Source organism: Mugil cephalus, chromosome 1, assembly GCF_022458985.1.
Source record: "Mugil cephalus isolate CIBA_MC_2020 chromosome 1, CIBA_Mcephalus_1.1, whole genome shotgun sequence".
NCBI lineage: Eukaryota > Metazoa > Chordata > Actinopteri > Mugiliformes > Mugilidae > Mugil > Mugil cephalus.
In genome coordinates this window covers 30,200,592-30,208,003 of record NC_061770.1, presented here as the reverse complement: position 1 = coordinate 30,208,003, position 7,412 = coordinate 30,200,592, and the positions used below count along the sequence as shown (strand labels likewise).

General features: G+C 41.9%; 1 long non-coding RNA gene across 1 annotated transcript; it reads right to left on the bottom strand.

Moving 5' to 3' along the window:
• Positions 1 to 349: 349 nt before the first annotated feature.
• On the bottom strand, positions 350 to 2,050 carry LOC125010446. Its single transcript, XR_007113075.1, has 4 exons — positions 2,014 to 2,050; positions 1,559 to 1,633; positions 1,031 to 1,104; positions 350 to 741 (listed from the first exon to the last, which is right to left on the bottom strand). It is a non-coding gene; the product is annotated as an uncharacterized LOC125010446 (long non-coding RNA).
• Between the last annotated feature and the right edge of the window lie 5,362 nt (positions 2,051 to 7,412).

Genomic DNA, 7,412 nt, shown 5'->3' with positions numbered 1-7,412 from the left:
CCAACTATCCCTACGACCAGACCTCACGCCACCAACGCAGTGGCACATAGTGTGGGTCCCCAGCACAACAGAATGATAAATGTTTGTCATTAAAAGTGGTTTGATTAAACGTAACTCGGCCCAGCCAGTCTGTATTATTATTTCATAAGACCATTGTCAGTGTGAAAGTGACTGTACCACAGGTTATTTCATGAGGACGTGGATGAATTTAAAAGCCAAGGAACGTTCTGCTATAGTTATAATTATCATGACACACGTTAGAAAACATTGACATTTTGTACCACGGAACAAACACACAGAGACGCTCTGACGTGTAGCACATGACTTTTATTCTCATCTATGAAAATCTTACAATGAATTCTCGTCTTGTCGCTGACCACAAACTAAAAAAGCAATAGAACCCCTTCAGATACATAAACAACCGCAGCATGTTTAGCACCAGCAGCAGAGTTCATCTGGTGAGAAACTGTGTGAACAGATGTGGCTGATGGAACAAGTTGGTTAAACTGCCTGATGAAAATAAACCGAAACCTCTCTGATGTGTTGGTTAAAGCGCACACACTGTCAGACTTGATAAAATAGTTTAAATTTATAACACAGAACACAAGTGTGAGGTCAAAAGAATGTCAACTATTCTATTTCAGTTTGTACAGTAACTACAACAATTCTGGCTCTAATTGTGTTACTTATTAGTTTTCATGTAGATCATGGAGCTCCTCCTTTCAGTCATCGCTTAGCAACCTGCAACAAATATCATGCAAGTTGTAGATTATAGAAAGAAATTTAGTAAGCAAAGCCCCTCGACCATTTAAATGACACTGTCTTAAAGACATGACAATAGAATCAGTCCTTAGAGACAGAGATTAAAGTGTTGAAGATTCATACAGGATGTGTAGATGCTGCACTGACAGAAGAGGTGGAGCTCACTGGCTCAAGGTTTTTAAGTTGCTTTTGAGTTTTCTTTCTATTAGTGGACAGCAAGAACGTGGTCATAGGAAGAGGACAAGATAAAAGACCATATCTGACTTACATACTTAACTGTAGAATAGCAGATGTCATTGTCAACAGGGTCTCGTGTCACTGAGCGAACTCTGGACTCTGCTGCTGTGAAGACAAATAAAAAACTACACATGTGTCTTTGTTATACAAATACATCATTCACAGATATTGGGATTAGCAATGCTATGATTAATTTTAATTCTGACCCAGCTGTGAAGCCAGTTTTTATCTGACAGAAACAGTCAGTTGAAACATATAAACTTAATGTCTCTTTTACACAATTGGTTCTGCAGTTGTTTAAAACCACAACGTCTCACGATTAGCTTGTATTCATTGGTATTTATGCTGCACAAAGTGTTGCGAAGGCTCTTTGGAGCTTTGGCTTGTTCCACATGTTGTAATCTGATCAGTTTTTTATTTTTGTTCAATAACTTGTGCTTGTTTCAAATAGAAAAAAATATAAACTAATACAGAAACTTAAATAACTGAGTCTCAAGTTACGTCAAACAATGTAAATGAGTAGCATGCTAACTGTGGTCTATAAGGTTAGAGGAAATACCGTTCTTCTTCCTGGTTGTTGATACAGTAGCATATGTCGGTTGGCTTGGTGCAGCTGCATTGGCTTGCACAGAGCCTGGAAAAAAACACAATCGATATATATATTTAATATTGTGTCTGTGAAATGCATGATCTCTCAATGTTAAATCTGTCTGATGCTCTGATGAGTCTGGTAGCCTATGAATGAAATTCTGCAAAACAATATGTCATTTTGAACATGGTCATGGCCCTAAAGTACACTGAGGACCTTATTTTCTATGTAACAATAGAAACACAAGAGGGAAGTTCATTTATGTTTTACCCAAATTATTACCCAAACAGAAGATTTTAAGTGAAAAAGTTTGGCCCACCCAAAAATCAAAATCCCTGCTTTTGTAAAGTGGAAAATAATGAAGAAAAAAGGGAAAAAAAAAAACCAGTGACCCCTGAAGTGAAGTAAAGTCATTATGTTATTACCTCTTCTACAGCCAAATCTGCCAAAGGGTCAGTGTCCACGCCAAAACAAGAAAAGTGTAAAACAAGACGGCGATGATGACCATGGTGTACTTATGGGGGAGGGGAATGGGGTTTTAGAATCTAGTACTTCGTTTCTTCTGTATCGCAGTAGAAAAACTGAAATGAAAGAGATGGAATTATTTTAGAGGTAAACACGTCTAAAGACAACACTTTTATGAATTTTAAAATTGAAATAAACAACATGTCTCCCCCTTCCAACAGCAGCCACTCGAGGTGATTCCCCAAATTTCCCAGAATGTGACTTTTGTAGAACCCTTGAACAGACACAGAGACATTTCTGATATCAGAGTTCCGGTGGAGCTTCTCCACCGAGGATCCATCTTTATGAAGTCGCTTGGATTTTGGGAGAAGATATTTTTGGTTCTGCAGCTCAGAGTCACATCTTTTCCCCTCCATCACAGGAAGAGCGGGGACCCCAGGATCACAGAACCAGCTGAAAAACCCACAATCATATAAATTTACCTAAAATCATGTTGAGATATCAAAAAATATCACTCCCTCACTGAAAACAACAAGGGACAGTGATTTTGATGAGTTTTTTCTCTGCCTCCTTCCTACACCAGTACGGTCCAGAGTGTCTTGAAAAATATTTTAGGGTGCAGTTGGTCCTCTTGATTTTGTGTTATTAGTGGTGCAACACTTCCCCCCCCATCGTTTTATGTTCAACATCAAAATTTTAAAAGACTCCACACATAAAAAGGGGAGCCCATGTGCAATAAACTGCAGTCGTTTGGAGGATACGAAAAAAAAAGTGCATCGAGACAAAGAAAAACAGAGAAATTCATTTCCCGACTTTCCCCCTAAAACTGATGGGCAATTTTCAATTTTTAAAAAGTATAAAAGAAACAGGGGAATCCTGTGATGATTATAATCACTATAAAGATATTAATGTTTTTTTTTAAATTTACCAACAAAAAATTTCTCCCCAAACTTCCTGATTGTGTGCACACGCAGGTATCACAGTAAATGAAGATACAAAGAAAATAATGAATAAATAAAAGTTTTGTATCTCTTATAGCTGCTAAAGATTTTCCCAGCTTTTTTTTTCTATTAAATGGTAATATTTTGGTTAAAAAAGCTTTTAAATTTTAAATTTAACCACTAAATAATTCAAAGACTCTTTGTCATCAAGTCTTAATCTGGAAAGGAGCCAGTACTCACACAGTGCAATGTAGAAAGCTGTGTCCTCCATGTTGTCTTGACGCTGACTGACTGAAGTGTAAAAGTGAGAATGGTCTTTCCTGTGGGGCGGAACCCCCCTCTGAGAAGCGGGTCCAAAATTAGTGGTGGGCAAAGAGTAAACCCAGAGAAAAAATGCGTTCAGTGCAACTTGATATTTGTGTAATAATGCCTCCATTTTGGGCCCTGTATTTTATTGCATTTTAACATATACTTATAAAGCTAGTACAACTGAGACTCAAGAAAAACTATCTTAAAAACAGTGCACACATTTAAAAATGTGCTGGGGTGAAACCCCCTAAAAGACAAAATTTTAAAATTTTTTTTAGATTCTAAAAAAGTTTAGCAATGAATGATTCTTACTCCCCTTTCAGCAACCCCCTTCACTAGAACTGGGTCCAGGCCTATAGAGAAATCCCACAAAGCTCATATATTCTACTATGTTTATTAAAAACAAACCCGGGACCGACTCTCCATTGGACATTGAGGTCTCTTGAAAAGGAATCGTAGGCCCAGTGATTGAGCACAGGGGCGGCCGGAAGGGCTCCTCTTCACCATTTGCACAAAAATCATTCATAACCGTTGTCATAATGCATCATGAAGTTGGGGTTATGACGACTTGTGAATATGTTAGATGGTAATAATGACCATTATAATGCTTTATAGAACCTTATAAAATATTATGAGGCATTCATGGGGCATTATAAATACAACCTTCATAGAAAGTGTTACCACGTTCCATTCCGGTTGCTGATTGTTTAGTATAGTGTTAAAAAGATCCAGTGTTTGTTACAGTATTTTTTCAGTAATAAAGGGTAGGAAAAATGTGGAGAATCCAACTCCACACTTTTTATTTGAAATCATGATCATGGGGGTTGAAATCACCCCAAGACACATTTTAAAAGCTCCAATTTTTAATTTTTAAAACGTGATTTAAATGTTTATGTTACCAAAAATTACATTACAACGTGCAGAGCGAGACCATGAGATTTCATCTGGTTTTGAGCTCCTGAAACTTTTGGCCCCAAACCCTGTGATGTTGGTGCGGATTTTTAGTTTTGTGGTCACCAAAAAGAAAACCCTCCCTTTCGTTTGTGAAGAGGCCCTTTGGGCGTACTCAAAGTGTGGTAGGGGGGAAAAGCAAAGGCCCCCAAAAAGTGGGGATCCAGCTCCATCTCTTCCCCGGGACCCCGTGCAGGGGGTTCTTCCCCCTGCTCACCATGAATGGGGGCCCAAATTTTCCAGAACCAGCTAATTCAAGTCTTCTCACTCGCCCCTTTTGGGAAAAGGGAGGAGTCATCAGACCGGGTGGGAACCCCGGAGGGCGCCGATGGTTTCATTGTGGGGAAATGTGGCTGGGGTAGTAGATAAAAGAGGGGCTGGTCTGTGATGCTTTTTCCTTTTTAATCCGTCTTTCCCCCCAGAACTTCTCGCTGAAGGGGAGGAGGATTTTAGTGGAGCTTCATGTGGCGGCCCCGCTGGCCTCCATCTTTTGATGGGAGAGGCGGCAAAAAACTAAAATAAAGGGGGCAGCTTTGGCATGGTTTTAAAAGACAGCTCAGCTGCAATTTCCCCTGTTAAGGGGGGCATCCGGAGCTGTTGATACCACAGTTACACCGTCATCTGTGTGGATGATGGTTTTGAGCTTGGATTTGAGGATATGGGGACGTTAGGATGTTGGGGGAAATTTTTTGGGAAAGAAGGCCGCCCCACCAATCATTCTAGTACCTTAAAAACAAAAAGACAAACAGTTAAATTTTTTCAGATTCGTATATAGAGGTGACTGTGGAGAATGTAAAAATGTGTGAGGCCCAGAGAGAAACCCGGGTGTGTATGTTTAGGTTAGATCTCATCAGTTGAGTCATGGTTGTGTTCACTCTAAAATTTTACATCTTCACAACCAAGTAACAAAAGTGGGACAACCCCACATCTCTATTGTATTTTTGCACTTTAAACCGTGCATCTGCATAGAGGTGAACGTTTTTTTGGTTCTTCAGGGATTTTTTCTGTGGTAGTTTTATTAAGGTGAAAGATGTGTTTCCAGGATCTAAAATCATAGGTTTGGGGCTTCACCCAAAAAAAAAATTTCGGGCTGGGGGTCAATTTTGGGGAATTTTTAGTTGTTTTGATTGTGGTATTTGTTACTTGAAAAAAAAACAAACCCTTATAAAAACTGTTTAGAAACTTTTGTACAAGACGGGGATTACAAAGAATTCAACATAGAATCATTTTTTTAATTTTCAGGGCCTTTGGTTTTGGACGTACCGTGTCCTGGATGACTGAGAATCTTCCCAGACATCAGTTCAAAAAATTTTAGCTCTACAGTTTGCATCGGAGACAAATAAACAGCTGAATCAAAGAACAAAATAGAAGAATTTGCAGAGCCTTACGGGGTTTTCATCGCTATGCGGTTTGGTGTAGATCAACTCATTCAGCGCGTGTACATCATACTCTGTTATTAACAGTTCTCCGATATCCTGATGGTTCTGGCCTCAAACCCCCCTTTTCCCAGGTTTTCCCCCTCAGAAAACTGGTTTTTTGTTTTGCAAAATAGTTTTATTATTTGCATAATATCAATTTTTTCAAATATGATGTTCAGATATATTGGAAGCGGTTTTCCGGGAAAACCCCTGCAAAGTTAAATTTTTTAATGAGCTCTGCTTTCAAATTATCAACCTTTGGGAAAAGCACACCCATTTAGGTCACAAGCTTCATTCATTTTAAACCATTTGGTTCGATCACATTTTACCTTCACAGAATAATTTGGTGATATTTTTTTCAGAGCGCCAGCAGCCAAACCCTCCACTTGATCTTTCCCAAAAAAAAGAAAAGAAAAAAAAAATTTGGGGAGGCACAGGGGTGGGGGTTTAGCACGATGCCTCAAGCATCAGCCGGGGTTTTCTCCGGGTATTGGTTTCCTTTCCCTTTGTCCAAAGACATGTTTTAGCCCCATTGGCATTCAAATTGGCTTTGGTGTGGTGGGGGAAGTTGTTGTCTTCTGTCCCCCGGGTTTTGTACCCCACTTCCACCTAAGGGCGCTGGGATAGGCTTATGCAGGATGGTGACGGGACTCAAAGCAGACCGGGAGTTCCTAACGCGGTCTGTGCGGGTCCAGTATTGCCCCTTTGAGTGGAAAACGGCTGAGGGAAAGGGGCTCCGGGGTTTTTTGGTCCATTCGGGCCGGATCGTTCTGTCAGGACTGGTGACAGGCCTCAAACGCAGACCAGGATTAAAGTGATTTTCATGAGTTTTATTTAAAAAATACAGAAATGAGTGGTGGATTGAGTCGCGAATGTCTGGGCAGCGCATGGATCGGGTCCAGATGTTGGGTTGGGCTTGCTGGCAGGGGATCTGTTTCAGGCAGAGGTGTAAAGGTCTGGTGTAAGCGAGCGCCCCAGGCGGTCCCCCAAAGGTTTTCTCAGGGTGAGACAGTAAAGGCCCCGGACAAGGCGGCACAAAACCTGTTGCCTGGGAACCCGCCCCGCTTTCAGGTCCATAACCCCCCAAATTGATAAGGTAGTGGGCCCCACGGCCCCGGCGGTGGGAGCCCAAATCTGATGTACGTGAATGCGGCAGGACATCAATGACCGGGCGGGTTGGAGGGGCCGGGAAAAGGAGGGAGCGCGGGTGAACGGACAGGTTTGAGCAGGGAGCATAAAAAGGCTGAATGGACCCGGGGGGCGCGATAGCTGAAAAGCCGACGGTCAAGGGGGGGTGAAAACTTTTTCAACAAAAAAGGGGGACCAATGTATTTTGGTGCCCAGTTTTTTTTGAAGAGTCTTTTAATGGGAGATCTTTGGTCGAACCCAAACCCTTTGTCTGGGGGGGGGGCCCCGGGTTGCAAATACGGAGTTGATGGCGTTGATACGGGGGCCGAGGTTTTCGAAGCAGACGGTTGGGTTTGGTGCGATGAATTCCTGATGGTCCTGGACTGAGGGGACTCCCCACCCCCTTTCCCAAAGGGGAAAGAGCGGAGGTTGAAACCCAACACGCCCTGGAGGGGGGACAGACCTGTGGCTGATGTGGGAAAGGTTTTGTGGGCGTACTCCACCAGGGAAGCTGAGCTGACAGGAAATGGGGTTGGAGGACACCAACAGCGCAGGGTGGTTTCCCACTTCTGATTAGCCCTTTCTGCTTGCCCTTGGCTTGGGGAGGGAAAC